This window comes from Eleutherodactylus coqui, chromosome 1, assembly GCF_035609145.1.
Source record: "Eleutherodactylus coqui strain aEleCoq1 chromosome 1, aEleCoq1.hap1, whole genome shotgun sequence".
Taxonomy (NCBI): domain Eukaryota; kingdom Metazoa; phylum Chordata; class Amphibia; order Anura; family Eleutherodactylidae; genus Eleutherodactylus; species Eleutherodactylus coqui.
The window spans coordinates 240119798-240137148 of record NC_089837.1 but is presented as its reverse complement, the minus strand read 5'-3'; positions in this window follow the sequence as shown (position 1 = coordinate 240137148).

The window sequence follows — 17351 nt, the reverse complement described above, 5'->3', positions numbered from 1 at the left end:
CAGATACCAGGACATAGGGAGCAACTTCTATTGTTTGGCCTCTATACCTGTGTTCCTGCTTGTCTTGCAAAGGATCTGTAATTACTGAAAAACGGCTGGAGGGTAGACTTAGTTCTCTCCAGAAACTATGAGTAAATCTTAATTATCCTAGACTTCAGTAATATTGGCCAAAAGAGAACTTTTAAATAGATTTTCCTGGGAATTTATGGATGCTTGGCTACGCTGACAAGTAAGATCCTGACTGATAAAGGTTAAAATATACTAAGGGCTCCTGCAGACAGGCATATGTGTTTTTGTGCATGCCTAAGAGCAACACATTTGCACCATGTACAAGACACTTATGTGTGTGTGTTGGTGCATTTTACTGTCCTTTTTGCGCATGCAATGCTCACATGGCTGTGGGACACCCTCCCACAGTGATTTAAAAGGTTATAGCCTAATGAGCGCCAGATGTGCTTTTTTCCCCCATGGTATTACGCAGTGTTTTGTGCTTTCCGTTGTATATTGCAGGCTTATTTGCACAACCCCCATAGACTTCAATAGAGTCCATTGGCATGCAAATGTGCACACAAAATAGAGCATGTTCTATTTTTTTTGCATGCATGAGAAATGCACGTGCAAAATACAGAAAATGAAAACAAAGCCATTGATATCAATGGGTTCTATTCTCTGTGTACACCAAATATGTCCCTGTGTAGAGGAGCCCTTAATTAGCTAATTAATAATTCTGGAAAATCACTAATCTGTGTGTCTAAAGGCCCATTTAGACAACGATTATCGCTCAAAAAATGTCTTTTGAGCGATATTTGTTGTTTACAGCCCAAGATGATCGCTCAAACGTTGAGCGAGCACCTTGCGTTCTGAGCAGAGGATGTAAAAGACAAGTGGGGCCAATTGTCTTCTGTATCCAGCTGTTCTCCACTCCAAGCGCCCGGCTGTTATACAGCCGAGCGCTCCGAGCAGGGTATGGAGAACAGAGCTGGACCGCTGTGTTCTTCATACCCAGCCTGTCATCAGGGAGCGTGATACAGCTGAGACAATAGTATCAGCTGTATCCCGCTGTGAATCCCTGATAAGACCCATCGTTGTCTTTCAACATGCTGAAAGATCAGCGATGAGCGACGGCTTAACGAAAACTGCACAATGTCAGTTACACACAACAATTATTGCTCAAAAGACGGCTTTTGAGCGAATTTTGAGCAATAATCGTTGTGTCTAAATGGGCCTTAAGAATGCTGGAACTTAACTGTATATATAGTGCTTTCTGTCAAGATTCAACTAAAAGACACCAGGCATTTAATGGGGTAGAACTAATCACCAGTCCAGGAGTTTAATACTATTGTTTTGACATATGGCAGTCATCCACAATGCAAACATGTTATGGGACACGTTACTCATATACATTTTCTTCTTTTTGAAATTGGCGTAAAGCTGAGTAAACATTAAGCTTCCTTAGTAATTATGTAAACGTATGTAGCAGGATCTGTTCTTTGCATATCATACATTGCAGTTTGACATAGTCTGGTTACAGTAAACATGATAAGTACATCCCATGGCTAATTTGACTGCTTACAGCATTTCATTTTCAGCGTCTTGCAGTATGCTTTCAGCAGTCACCTCAGGAAACACTGCATATGGGAGGAAAATATTTTATGTCAAATAAAAATAGTCATGATTATATGCAAAGCTGTTTAATGTTTAGTTTCCTGATCGCTCTGTATGCATTAAACATGCAGATGTCTTCAGACAGAAAGCTCAAGTATGTGCCTGGATTTCATTACTGAAGCACAGGAAACTCCAGGAGGAGAACAAAACAGCACCCTAATAAACTTTGGCATGAGAAAGAAAATCTCTCCTCTTTCTTATTTCACTCTTTCTTGTTTTTCCACTTTTCAGTCAATATTATTTGATTAATAATAGTTGGTAGATTTATCTAAATTCAGACAATATGGAGGCGTACATCTGAAGAAAGACAAGGAAATACATAAGGAAAAGCCATCGACTGCACAATATTAGGCAGTCAAGAAAACTTTCCACTGTCCTGCTGCAAATTCCAAGCTGACTTTTAGGGGTTTCATCAAATGATATAATAGGTCAATGATCTATTCTTCTAAAGTAGTAATCCTATCCAGCCTATTGTTACAATATATAATGTCAATGTTATAGGTGGGGCTCCAACGCCTGGGATTCAGTCATTTTAGCTTTTTCTTTAGCCAGCAGCATTCCTGTACATTATGGGGGGCAAAACTATAGGGAAAAAACTGAAATAAGAAACAATCTTCCCACTATGAAATAGCGTAACAAAGGAGGAGCCAAGAGTATTGCAGCTAAGAACTATATAGAACAAACAAAAAGCAAGTGTGGACATGTGCGAGTATGTGTGCTGTGATCTGAAGTAAGCTGTGTCCTAAGTCTGGTACTTGAGATTAAGTGACTTTAGATTCGGGGACTTTAGAAGAGAGTAATTTATATTTATTTACTGCTTATCTTTTTTTAATTTTGACTTGCATATATATTTTAATCTAATCTATCTGTACGATCCCCATTAAGAATGTGCTCTATGATTGACAATGCAACCCAGTGTACATCTTGTGCCATGTATGCAGTCCTTGAATAGCCATTCAAAGGTGTATACTGCTGTATGAGATGTGTGTTGCACATTTAGAAGGTCAGATCCTGGATCTAAATGAGCAGCTTTGCAACACTGAGATCCATTGACAATATGGAAAGGAGTTCACTGCTCACTGAGAAAACACTCACTGGAGTAGATGTGAGGGTGGATGGTAGCATGTTAGTGCTGTGTGAAAGTTAGAAGGCGTGCCAGAGAGGCAAGTCCTAAACTGATTCACCCCAAGCATTGGGTTGTCACTGCTACAGCAGGACATATCCTCCAACCCGCCAGGGGAACATTTGCTCCAGTACGAAGGGGAATAGGGGAGCATGGCAGGCTAGACAGACCCTGGTAGTCTCAGTGTTGTAACCCAAATAGACAGATAGTATAGTCAGTAAAGCCAGTGGTTGGAAATGGTAGGTATGTGTTGCAGTACAAAGGAGCAGGCAGGTTGTGTAGTTAGAGGAATGCCAGGGGTTGGTAATAGTAGGTATTATTTTGGTTGCAGAGGAGCAGACAGGCGCTGGAGCTTAACTATGGCTGTAAGGCACAATAATCATGCAATGGTGTAGTGGAAGGACCAGGCTTATATAGGAAGTCTAATCAGGAGCACGGTGGAGCCAAGACAGGGATCAGGGATATGGGAACCAGGCTAAGGTCCAGCAGGGTAGTTGTCTAGAAGGCTGGATAGCTCAGCAGGGAGAGGCACTGCTTGGGGCACAGGAGCACCTGGCTTCAAGCCCTGACATCCTGGTGCTTGAATTCAACACATGGCAAATCAGGTTGACAGATTTACTGAGGGGCTGCTGGGAACCCAGTGGTCATAGTGCATATTGACACCCATGAAAAAGATAAAGGGAGGGGGAAGGGCCTTAAAAACTATTTCAGGGACCTAGGCTAAAAAATAAGTAAATGTTTTCTAAACAAAAATACTTGTACCGTATGCCACACCAGAGAGACAGTAGGAGATTAGGAAAATAAATAAGTGGCTCCAGCGTTGGTGTAGGAAAGAGGGGTTTGGACTCCAATAGAACTGGCCCAACTTTGCTGTTGTGCAGTGGCCCAAAATGTATGTTCCCGGCCCCTTCATAAATGTCATACATGTCATGTATACACTGTGGAAAGTTGTCTAGTCATCTTGTTATATGTATTGCACAGCTGCAGCAAATGAGAGGTTAATGTTTGCATGAGACTGGGAGATGCCTGCAAATGTATTAATTTATGTCCTGTTATGTGTAAATATAGTATGTGCAAGTATGAGTGTCTGAGAGCGAGAGGAGGGTTCTTCTTCTGGGTTTCTGAGTGAGTGTGCCAGGCACAAGGGGGTACTTTCAACCCTCATGTGGTAAAGAATGGAAGAAAAAGAGAAATTTTCAGAGTATCCCAATGCCAGGAGCCAACAGTGAATGAGGACAAATAAGAGAGAGATTGAGAGTAAGTGAGAAGAGATGGCGAAGATGACCGTACAGAGGTACTGCTCTGTGAGTGTGTCTATGGAGTGACCCAACCCCTATCCTCCTCTGGAGAGTTCCCCTTCCAGGAGCTGTTCCTAGCAGATAACTGGTCCTGTAGTCAAAGTTACATCCTGATTTTCCTCCCTGACCTTAAATCTTCTGTTTACCTGCACCAGTGTATTCTTGAGTGTAACCTGATAAAGTTCCCAAGTAAAGTTTTGCCAGGCCCTGACCGTTCCCAGGAACCTGAGGTACGTCACACAGTCTGCGTCTCCTGTATTTACCGACGAAGATCATTCCGGTGGGTAACGGAACAGTGGCGTCACCCATGACAAACTTATCTCCTGTTCTTATGTTTATTGACCATCTCTCTCCTAGGATTGTCCAGAAGAGGCCCATCACTGCTCTGGCCCAGGCTACGTGCGTCCCTCTGGGAGGGAGGCTGGTAAGTGCCACCGTGACCACTCTATCCTTCCAGCCCCTAATGTATGCCCTGTGTCCGGAGTCACCCCACAGGACGCTGCAGTTGGTTATACCTTAGGGGCTGCATCTCAAGAGGGTCCAGCTGTGCTTGAGGAGAAGAAGTTTGTGTTAAACTAGGGAAGATAGAGTAGACAGTGACCTGGGACTGTAATCCCAGGTCACAGTACTGTAATCACAGGTCACAGTAACCTGGGAAGTAATGAAAATGGAGGTGGAATGATGGGAGGTGTTAGTAAAATTAGAACTACCAGAGCAATAAATAGGGACACACTTAAAGAGTAGCTGCACTGTCAGCTACTTTTGACATGTCATTAGAGACATGTCAAGAGTTTCGATCAGTGGGGGTCCTGCTCCTGAGACCCCCCACCAATCAATACGTTCACATGTTTCTATGACATGTCAAAAGTTAGCTAAAAGTGTATTTTCTTTTTAAAATAAAAAAAAAAATAACAAAAAACTCTAAATGTATGGTGACTAATGCTGGAAGTCTAAAAAGAAGAAGGGCAGGCAGCACTAGGGAATCAGCAGATCACTCAGGTAGAAGATGAAGAAAATCCCGTATTTTATTGCCAAATGTCAGACATGTTCACAAGCGATGTTTCGACCATCTTTCTATGGTCTTTATCAAGCTTATACAAACAGATAAAAACACCCTTTAAAATAGTATTAGAACACCCATTACATCACATTTAATAATACTCACATGTGTATACAAAACGCTATTACACCAGGATGGGAGCCATTTTACCGGACGCCCCTCCATGGATATACGTGAGTATTATTACATGTGATGTAATGTGTGTTTTGATACTATTTAAGGGGTGTTTTTATCTGTTTGTATAAGCTTGATAAAGACCATAGAAAGATGGTCGAAACGTCGCTTGTGAACATGTCTGACATTTGGCAATGTCTACCTGAGTGATCTGCTGATTCCCTAGTGCTGCCTGCCCTTCTTTTTGGACTGTGCTGTTGGGATCCTTGTGGTGTCCGGATCCAGGACGAGGTGTGCCCAAGTACTCCCACACTCGATCAGTGTTTGCCATTTTGTGCTGCTGAATATATTTACTTTGTGGACTGTAATGCTGGAAGTCTGACCAATAAAGTTGATGAACTGGAAGTAATAATGTGTGTGGAAAACTATGATATAGTGACAACTGAGACCTGTTTGGATGAAAACTGTGGCTGGACAGTTAATTTACAGGTTTACAGTCTGTTCAGAAGGGATTATAAAAACCAGAAAGGGGGAAGGGGTTTGTCTTTAAAATCTTGTTTAAAGCCCATAGTACAGGAAGATATATGTGATGGAGATGAAATGTGGAATCTCTATGGGTAGAAATAAATACATGGAGGGAAAAATAATAATAAAATCCTAATAGGGAATTTCTATAAGCCACGGAATATAACAGAAGCCACTGAAAATCTATTACCAGGGCAAATGGGTGAAGCAATAAATCACAATGAGGTAATTATTATGGGGGACTTTAACTATCCAGATATGGTATAAACTGGGAAACTGAAACCTACAGATCTCATAAAGGTAACAACTTTCTGTCATTAACTAAAGATAATTATCTTTCCCAACTCGTGCAGAACCCAACAAGAGGGGCGGTGGGGAAGCACCTATGAAATAATTACCAAAATGTAATAAAAATTTAAAGGGGGCGATAAACAACAACAGTAAAGCATTTAAACTACCAAAACATGAAGGCAGCAAAGAAACACTAAAAACATAAGGAAAGAAGTGAAAAAATTAAAATAAAAAAAACAATCAATCATCGAGCCCTGATGGCATGATGGCCTGGAGGTTCTAAGGCAATAAAGTAATTTGATAGTCAAACCATTGTTTCTTATATTTATGGACTCTGTTCCACTGGATTATACAAAATAAAATTCCCTTATGTATACAAGATCGCATAACATTAAACTTCAGGCAAAAAATGATCTATTTGTCAAACCTTCCCACAAGGAAAATAAAATAATAAACCGTTATTATATGTACGCAAAAGTGCTAAGACAAAGACAATTAAAAACACAGGAGCTGGTGGTCCAAATACACTAAAGGCCCATTTAGACACAACGATTATCGCTCAAAATTCTCTCAAAGCCATCTTTTGAGCATGTTATCACAGTGGGACACGAGCTATAAAGCATGCAAAACAATGCAGCTGTTTGCTTATGCAAAACAGCTGTATTGTTCTCGTAGTGATAGTGGCTGTGTCCCGCCCTGCCTGCATAGCTCTTTAGTAGCTAATTAGCTACTATAAACTATGCAAAGATGATCGCTCAAAACTGGTCACTACAACTGTTGTTTGAGTGATGTTTGAGCGATAATCTTTCAGTGTAAATGAGGCTTAAGCCATAGTCAGTACCATAGTCAGACCAAACTGGCTAAATTCAAGTAAGCTTGCCTGGCTATCTTAGCAATGGGAGAGTGGTAAATTAATCTACCTCCATATAAAGCTAGAAAGCTATCACAGTTGAGTAATATCTTATGGACCAAACAAAAACCTGAACTAAAAACATAAACATATTTTCCCCCCAATGTGCCATGACTGGCTTCCTCAGGTGAATAATGTGAAGCTTGAGCAGAAAAGTGGCAAATGAGATTTAATACTGATAAATGTAAGGTTAGGCACATGGGCAGAGGAAATACATGTCACCATTACACGCTAAATGGGAAACCACTGGGAAACACTGACATGGATAAAGGACTTGGGGATTCTAGTTAACTGTAAACTTAACTGGAGCAACCAGTAACAGGTAGCTGCTGCCAAGTCAAATAGGATCAAGGGGTGCATGTAAAGAAGTCTAAGAGCACATGGTGAGAACATTGTCCTTCCTCTTTACAAATCACTGGTTAGACCACACTGTGAATATTGTGTACAATTTTAGACACCCGAATTCAAGAGGGACATTTCAGAACTGGAATGGGTTTAAAGGCAGGCAGCTAAATTTATAAATTGAATGTATGGATTACAATCAAAAGTGAGGCTATTTAGTTTAGGAAAAATAAAGCTAAGAAGCGGCCTAATTAATTATCTATAAATACATCAAGGGTCAATAAAGGGATCTCTCCCATGGTCTACCTAGGACTTGACTTTAAAGGAGATGTCTCGAGGAAGCAGTTAATTTTTTTTTTTGCCCAGTCCCCCCCATTAAACACACATTACTAAGCCCCCCTGTAAATGACATTTCTAGCTGGTTCGTACTTACCGTTCCAGCGTTTCAGCAAGTTATAAAAGTTTCCTCAAGATGGCCGCCGGCTCTTTCCCAGTCGCTCGCTGCAGCCCGACGTGCGCGCTCCCGAGACGCCGCCAGCTGTGTCTCCATGGCAACCGGACGCATCGCAGCCGCCGACCAGACGCCCCGCAGCCGCCGACCAGACGCCCCGCAGCCGCCGACCAGACAGCAGGTAACCGGCGCTAGCCCCCGGCTCCCCAGCGCTAGCTCCCCCGGCGCAGCGACAGCCCCCCCCATCGCAGCGACAGCCCCCCCGGCCTAGCGACAGCCCCCCCCATCGCAGCGACAGCCCCCCCGGCCTAGCGCTAGCTCCCCCGGCCTAGCGGCAGCCCCCCCGGCGCAGCGGCAGCCCTCCCCCCCGGCGCAGCGGCAGCCCCCCCCCCCCGGCGCAGCGGCAGCCCCCCCCCCGGCGCAGCGGCAGCCCCCCCCGACCCATCACTTACCTGGGACGCTTCTCGGGGCTGCTGGGCTGGTCTTCTCCGCTGGGCAGCTCCAGTTTCTGCACCTTCCTCTAACAGAGGATGGTGCAGAATGGCCGCTTCAGCGCGCTCCCGAGCAGTGACAGCTCGTCTGCGCATGCGCAGAAGAGCTGTAGCGGGGAGCACACTGAAGCGGCTCGTGCTGAATGGAGAAGACCGGACTGCGCAAGCGCGTCTAAAAAAGCAAGCTGCCAGCGAATTTAGACGGAACCATGGAGACGAGGACGCTAGCAACGGAGCAGGTAAGTGGAATAACTTCTGTATGGCTCATATTTAATGCACAATGTACATTACAAAGTGCATTAATATGGCCATACGGAAGTGTATAACCCCACTTGGTTTCGCGAGACCACCCCTTTAACAAGAGGGCAACCTCTACATCTAGAGGAAAAAAGGTTTCTACACCAAATGGAAGGAAGCTCTTTACTGTAAGAACAGTGAGACTATAGAACTCTCTGCCTGAGGACGTGGTGATGGTGAACTCATAAAAACAGTTCAAGAGGGGCCTGGTCACCCTTGAGTGTAACAATATTACATATTATGGTTGCAAACTTACTTTAGAAAGATTGTTGACTAGGGAGTTATTCTGATTTTGAGTCAGGAAGGATTTTTTTTCACCTAAATGAGGAAAATTTTCTTCTACCTCATGGTTTTTTTGCCTTCCTCTGGATCAACACTGCAGGGTAATAGGCTGAAGTGGATGGAAATGTCTTTTTTTAGCCTCGCATATACTCCTCAGCATTGAAATTGCAACACCCAAAAGGAAAAGTGATGGAATTGTGGAGATCGCAGGATAGATAGACATATTAACTACATGCAAATGATGAAAAAATGGAAACAAAATATATTTAAAGCATATTGATTTATTCATTATCAAGTATGTATGTCACATAACATCATAAAATGGTAAAGTTAGAAGGGACCTCTAGGGTCATCAGGTTAACCCCCTGCTCAGTGCAGGATTCACTAAATCATTCCAGATAGATATTTGTCCAGCCTTTGTTTGAACACTTCCATTGAAGGAGAACTCACCACCTCCCGTCGTAACCTGTTCCACTCATTGATCACCCTCACTTTCAGAAAGCTTTTTCTAATATGTAATTTGTGCCTCCTCCCTTTCAGTTTCAGTTTCCCATTGCTTCTAGTCTTTCCTTTTGCAAATTAAAATAGGGCTGATCCCTCTGCAGAGTGACAGCCCTTCAGATATTTGTAGACCGCTATTAAGGCTCCTCTCAGCCTTCTTTTTTGCAAGCTAGACATTCCCAGATCCTCTAGCCGTTCTTCATAGGGCATGATTTGCAGACTACTCACCATCTTGGTAACTCTTCTCTGAACTTGCTGCAGTTTGTCCATGTCTTTTTTAAAGTGGGGTGCTCAGAACTGAACACAGTATTCCAGATGAGGTCTAACTAAGGAAGAGTAGAGTGAAATAATTTGCTCATGGGACCCTTGGGTTCAGGGTTTCCTAGGGGGCTCTCTCTTTCTGCCATTATACAATGACACCATCTGCTGGCTAGAGCCAGTACTGTGGTATGGGACATGCTGGAGAGGCTCCCCAACAACAGAGCAGCCAATAATATACAGTAAGAATACCCTGCTGGACGTCCCCCAACATCGAAGCTGTACAGCCTTCAATCAGAATGTCTTTAGACCTCAGACAGTGGGTTGGAAAGGGTTAACATCATTCTTCACCAATTCACCATTTTCATCTTGTAAGCATCCAACAGCATCTTTGGATTTTTCTTTTGCTTTTGACATACCCCCAAATCCTTTTTTATTGCTTTTGGCCTCTGTTGCAAGCCTCAATTCATTATTAGCTTTAGCCTTTCTGACACTTGCGTTACAGTTTCTGCAGACCGCATTATATTCTTCTTTAGATCTTCCTTCGAGAGATGAGCGAGCGTACTCGTCTGAGCTTGATGCTCGTTCCAGTATTAGGGTACTCGAGATGCTCGTTACTCAAGACAAACACCACATGGTTCTCGAGTCAATTGCATTTCCTTCCCGGCATGTTTAGTGCCATTTTCTAGCCAATAGACATGCGGGGAAGGCATTACCACTTCCTGCTGTGGCATGCCAGCCTATATCCCCCCACAGTAGTGAGTGGCTGGGCCGATGAGGTGACCGCCAAGTACTTAAAGTGGTCCTGCCCGCGGCTCGCCTCAGACGCATGCTGGCAGAGGTTAGTGATAGTGCTGCTGCTGATATAGGGACAGTGTTAGAGTGGGATCCAGTCTTCAAGAACCCTAATGGTCCTTCTTAGGGCTACACACTCTTCATAGTGTGCATTACTGTTGTGGCTGGCTGGGAGCAGTAGTGCACCAATTTTTTTTTTTAAGCATCTCGGGCTGTGCAGGCCATTTCAACTATAGCGTTCTCAGTCTGCAGTGAATAACGCAAAGTTTAGGGACAGAGCTGCTTCTATAGGGAAAGTTATACAGTCCTGATCCTAGGTACAAGAACCCCAACGGTCCTTCTTAGGGCTACATCTGACCGTGTGCTTTACAGTTGTGGCTGGCTCGGAGCAGTAGTGCATCAGTTTTTGTATTACGCATCTAGGCCTGTTCCCAGCCTTTCAGTAATAGCGTTCTCAGCCTGCAGTGCTGTACAACCAACTCTCACTGTGAAACTGCACTCTAACATTTCCTAGCCTACTGCAAACTAGTTCAGTTATACCGTTCCCACACAGAGTATTGCGGGTCCTACCTCGGTCATAGTTTCACGGCCTTATTATGCCGCCTCCTCCTGCTTGGGGATCAGTGCTGGGCAATATGTATTTTGTCTCGTGTTACCACAGTTATCTGAGACACTGGTTTGGGCCAAACAAAAGGAGCGTTACTGCATTAATGAGACGTTCACAGCTGCACTAGCATCCAAGCCCGCTTTATGCCCACGATTACTGAGGGTGTGAGCCGAGGTTGAGGTCCTTGACAGGGTGAAACTGCCATGTTTGGGCACTCTGATTTCTTTATGTGTAATACTTCCTTGGGTTACAGGGGCTCGCCTATGCTGTGGGTGCACAAAGACTTCCCATCGCAGTGTTTTACCTGTCTGGCACAAATACATTGACTGACTAGGGCGGAAATGTGGGCTGAGGCCGAGGCTCTTAGCAGGGTGAAACTCTGCCATGTTTTGGCACTCTGATTTCTTTATGTGTAATACCATGTTTGAGTTCCTTGAGCTCACCTATGCTGTGGGTGCACAAAGACTTCCCATTGCAGTGTTTTACCTCTCTGTCACAAATACACTGACTGACTATGGCAGAAATGTGGGCTGAGGTTCTTGGCGGGGTGAAACTCTGCCATGTTTGGGCACTCTGATTTCTTCCTGTGTAATACCATCTTGTGCACCGACAGCGTAGGAGAGCCCAAGGAACTCAAAGACTTCCCATTGTGGTGTTGAGCTATCTGACACCTACACAGAAGGAATTGTGTGGGGACACATTGATTTCCCATTGCTATGTAACTCGCGGCACCTTGGGTAACACAAGATGGAGGCTGGGACCGAGCCTGACCCTGGCCCGCTCATGTGCTTCCCACACAGAGTATTGCTGCATTGTGGAGATGTGTAGAAGTGCGGGCACCTGAGTCCCCTTTATGCCCATGTTGCGGCTGACAATTTTGTGACGGAGGTGGCACGGGATTGGAATGATGATTGTACGTCAATTTATCATCAATTCTCAACAGCATTGTGGGCTATCACCCACACTTTCAAAGAGTGTTGCTGCCTGGCCCTGCCAACCCTCTGCAGTGTGTGCCTCCGGTTCCTCCTCATCCATTACGCACCTATAAATAGACATGAGGGTGGTGTGGCTATGAAGCGGGCGTGTGGCATGAGGCTAGCTGAACGCTGTGCAGGGAAAATGTTGGGTGTGCTGTGGACGCAGGGTCGTGCGGGGGGTGGGGGTGGGGGTGTTGGACTGCAATGCCAGCATGTAACCCAGGAGAAGAGGCAGCGGTGTCACCCGCAGGCAGTGATTGTGCTTGGTTGCAGGTAGTGTGGTGCTTGGCTAAGATGTGCCAGCACGTATGCCTTGCTAATGAGGGTTTGTCCCAAGTAAATTGTTAGGGGGGGTGACGCCAGACTCTTGCCCGTATTTTGGCTTAATAGTGGGACCTGGGAGCCTCAGATGCAGCCATGCATGCTGCCCCTGCTCTTCCCTATCCCTTTCTGTGGTGTTTCCATGAAATTCTGATGTTCTCTGCGGTTTGACAAGTCATCACCTATGCGGAGCATCGGTCCCATACAAAAATGCTCGAGTCGCCCATTGACTTCAATGGGGTTCGTTACTCGAAACGAGCTCTTGAGCATTACGGAAAGTTCGACTCAAGCAACGAGCACCCAAGCATTTTGTTGCTCACTCATCTCTAATTCCCTCCCTTTCCATTTGCTAAAGATATTTTTAACATGTGTTGACATGCAGAAATACACACAATTACATGCAACCTGACCTTGTTGTGTTGAGGAACAGCTCCTGAGACACTTTGAAGAAAAGGCTGTCCCACTGCTTACATGCCCCAATCAATATAAAACTGAGCTATTACTGTATCTGGGGTCATGTGGGCTGTTTATCCATAGAACGACTGCAGCCAATAGGAGACCAGCGGTGACGTCATCAGTGAAGTCCCGTAAACCTGCCTCGGGGCTTCTATATTAGAAGCCCACATTACAGATTTATGATACGTCACCAGGTCTTCTGGCCAGGTGACATCATCTGTCAGATGTCATAGTGCTGGATAGCCGAAGTGGCAGTCTAGCACCATAGTACTATATTGATCTGATGTAGTTTTGGGCATGTAGTGCCCAAAACTAATAGAAAGCCAATAACTCATAAACCCCTTTAACATTATGCTTTCTCTGCATTTTTTAATATTGGCTGCATAATTATGATATATATTGTACAATAATATAATCTCAGTAAAATGTCAAGTTGGCTGGGGACATGAAAAAAACCTGTGAAACGATGAAACATTAGCTTAGCTGTTTCCAGGAATTCATCCTGGAGGATATCTCCTTTCAGGCTTCAGAATGATATAAAGCTTCAAACCTTCACCCAGGAATGGTATTTTTGAGCCAACTGAAACATTTACAGGCAAACGTGTTCTCCTCCAGGACTCATGAAGACAGAGCCATCAGCTGATAAATAACTTAAGCTTCGAAGTGTACAGAGTTAAAATCAGTCCAATGTGGCCTCAGCCTGGACTGTTTCATATGGTATAACACAGACACAATACTCTTTCATTTACTTTAATTCAATATAGTCATACCATTAATACTTCTATGTTAGAGTGACCTAATCTATAGCGGATTTTCAACAGGTAAGTATTATGGTCGATTCACACAGCATTCAGTGTATGTCTAAGGTATATTTTTGGAGGATTTCATGAAGTATACCTGCGACAGATTCCGCCAATATATTCCACTGTATAGCCATATAGTTACATATGTTGCCCACAGTCTCTGATGTTAAAAAATATGTATTCCACATGGCATCCTTTTTTTGCAGGATTTCTCTGTATGGAATAGCACAGCACAGCTAACCCATATAGCTTAAAATGTATACTGACATATATCTGTTATATGTTGTGGAATTTTGCAGTTTTAAAAGCTCAGTACCACATAATGACAAAGTGAAAACAGAAAGTTAGAAATCTTTATAAATTAAAAAAAAAATAAAAACTAACATTTTGCATCCACATAATTATTCAGACCCTTGATTAGAGTCCGCCTATGGTAAATTCAGTTGATTGAACATAATTTTAATTGACACACACCTGTCTATATAAGATCTTACCATTCACAATGCATATCAGAGCCAAAACCAAGCCATGAGGAGGTAAGAACTGCTTGTAAAGCCCAGAGACAGGATTGTGTGAAGGCACAGATCTGGAGAAGGAGACAAAACAAATCTGCTGCATTGATGTTCCCAAGAGCACTGTGGCTTCCAAAATTTGAAGCAACTAGGACTCTGCCTAGAGCTGGCCGACCCATCAAACTAAGTAATTGGGCAAGAAGGGGCTTGGTAAGAAATGTGACCAAGAACCCAATGGTCACTCTGGCTTAGCTCCAAAAATCCTGGGTACAGATAGGAGAAACTTTCAAAAGGTCAACCATAACTGCAGCACTACAACAATCTAGGTTTTATGGCAGAGTGGACAGAAAGAAGCCTCTCCTCAGTACAAGCCTGCCTGGAGTTTGCCAAAAAGCAACTTAAAAACTCTCAAACTGTAAAAAAACAAGATTCTCTGGGACCTCAGACTGGGCAGAAGGTTCACCTTCCAACAAGCAATGATCATAAGCATATGGCCAAGACAATACAAGAGTGGCTTAGGGACAACTTTGTGAATGTCCTTGGGTGGCCTAGCCAGAGTCCTGATTTAAACCCAGTTGAACATCTTTGGAAACCTGGAAATATCTGTCTACAAATGGTCAGCAAAATCTTAGTATTTACTAACATTCTGTTTTCACTGTGTCATTATGGTTCAAAAGTATTTTATTTACTGCATCATGAATATCAAAGCATACAGAATGGACATATAATTGCAATAAACAAATATCAACACTTTCCCTTTTCTGTCTTGCTATCTAACTACCCCACATTCTAAGCAGTAATAATAATGTATTCTCCAGTACAACTTTCTCTAGAGGATCCAGCCACCTGGGAAAAATGGAGAAGGAAAGAACGCCGAAAACAAAACAAGGAAGGAAAGGAGGAAGAAACATAGGAGAAGGGAAGGGGACAAGGGTAAAGGTATAGTCTGTCCAGATTAATCAGGGATCTAGAATACACACTTCAATCCTATCATTGTCTTGGTTCAGTTAGTACAGGGCATCTCATGCCATTTCAAGATTAACTAACCAGGTGTTCAACTCCGGGGAGGAACGGAATTGTAACCACACTGCCCATATTGAATAAAATTTGGAGAAATGCATATCATCCTTGGCACACAGCTCCTCTATATATATTAGATTGTCTGGGGACTTCAACCACATCAGTCTCATGGGGGAAATTGTGTACAGCGCAAAGTGATCAACCCTATTTTCATCTGCACAAGGAAAGACTAGAAGCAATGGGATGAAACTGAAAGGGAGGAGACATGAATTAGATATTAGAAAAAACTTTCTGACACTGAGGGTGATCAATGAGTGGAACAGGTTACGACGGGAGGTGGTGAGTTCTCCTTCAATGGAAGATTTCAAACAAAGGCTGGACAAATATTTGTCTGGGATGATTTAGTGAATCCTGCATTGTGCGGGGGGTTGGACCAGATGACCCTGGAGGTCCCTTCCAACTTTACCATTCTATGATTATATGACTTCCATTTCCTTGGGATGATCTGTCTCTAGCTAGCAGAAAAAGAAAAAAAAAAAGAAAAATCGCGGCAAGGAGCCTTTTAGGGACAACGAGCCCATGATCATACGGCGGTTTTACTGACCGCCGTATACAGCACTCCTACCTCCTGCCAAAGTGGCTGAATTAATGCGCAGGACCACCATAAGTGTATTAATGTCCCCCTCTCGCTAATGCACCTCCAGTACAGATCCAGATACTGGGGATGAACTCTGGCCAACCCAATGGAAGTCCTTTACCATTGTATCAGGATTTTGTATTTAAGTTCCTGCACCCTGCTAGATATATTCATCTTATGAGTCAATACCCAAGCCTTTTTCCATAACTCCCCCGAGAAGCCAGAACCAAAGTCCTGCTCCCAGGCCAACTCCAATGTCCTGCCTCTCCCTGACGTCTCAGTCTCTAAAAGAGATCTGTATAAGAAGGAAATTTTCAGTGGTATGTCAGGGTTTGACAAACAAGTCCTCTCAAAGGTAGTTACCGGTCTCCCCAGGTATTGTAAATTGCAAAGTAACCGAAATGCAAATATTGATACCATGCACTGAATGGGGGGGGGGAGGGGGGGCGGGGGGGGGGGGGGGTCTCCTCCCGCCAGAATCTCCTGCAATGTTTTTAACCTACAGCCTATCAGTAAGTCCAGAACCCAGGGGACCGGATCCGCTATCTTAGCCATAAATTGAGTACCCCGAAAAAAGGCCAGTGCATCTGGGTTGCCTACCATGGGAGTAAGAGGACCTGGTGTGGATATTAGCCCTGATTTAATGGCAGGACTAACCCAATCTCCCACTAAATATTCCAGGAAAGAAGAAAACCTTAATTCCCTATATCTCTTTCTACCCAGCAATCAGATGCACCCCAACCCCCTAAACGGTGCCGAGTCCTGCTCCTCACTCTGTCATTATTGGGTATGGTGTACAGAATGATGGGTAAAACTTCATTTTTAAAAAAAAATTGCACAAGGCAGGGCACAACATAAAATGTAAAAGAAGTGAAATGGTCAGAAGACTTTCTGGACCCACTATATGAGCCAGGAATAATGTGAATGTGGCCTTAGGGCTTATTCAGATGAATGTGTTCAGTTTAGGTCTATGAAAAATTAACGAATTCTAATCAGTGTGTATGTCCATATTGTATACATATGCATTGAATGTCCACTTTTTACTACTGTGTGTCATCTATTTTCTTTCTTCTGCACAAAATAACCCCAGAGGAGACCTGAAAAACAAAGAGTGAATGTGAATGACATCTGTGCATGATTTTTTTTTTGCATACCCATTGACCTAAATGGCTTGACTGATGTCAAAGAAATTGCACCAGAATGGAATATGCTGCGATCTTATTATACATGGACCATAGGTCTGTGTAAAAATGTACTCGTCTACATAGCCCTGTTGCCTGTGAGGCTACCTTTACACAGCACATTTTCACTGTGGGCTTTCTGCAGCTGAAAATCTACAGCAAATCCATGCTGGCCAACTTTTGCACCTAAACGGTGCAAATTTTGTTGCGGATTTGCTGGGAATTTCAACTCTTGTGTTTAAAAGATTGAAATCCACAGTCAGAATTTGCAGCATAAATAGGCATGCTGTGGATTTAGAATCTTAAAGGGGTTGTCCTGCGCCGAAACGGGTTTTTTTTTTTTTTCAACCCCCCCCCCCCGTTCGGCGCGAGACAACCCCGATGCAGGGGTTAAGAAAGAAGAACACCGGAGAGTGCTTACCTGAATCCCCGCG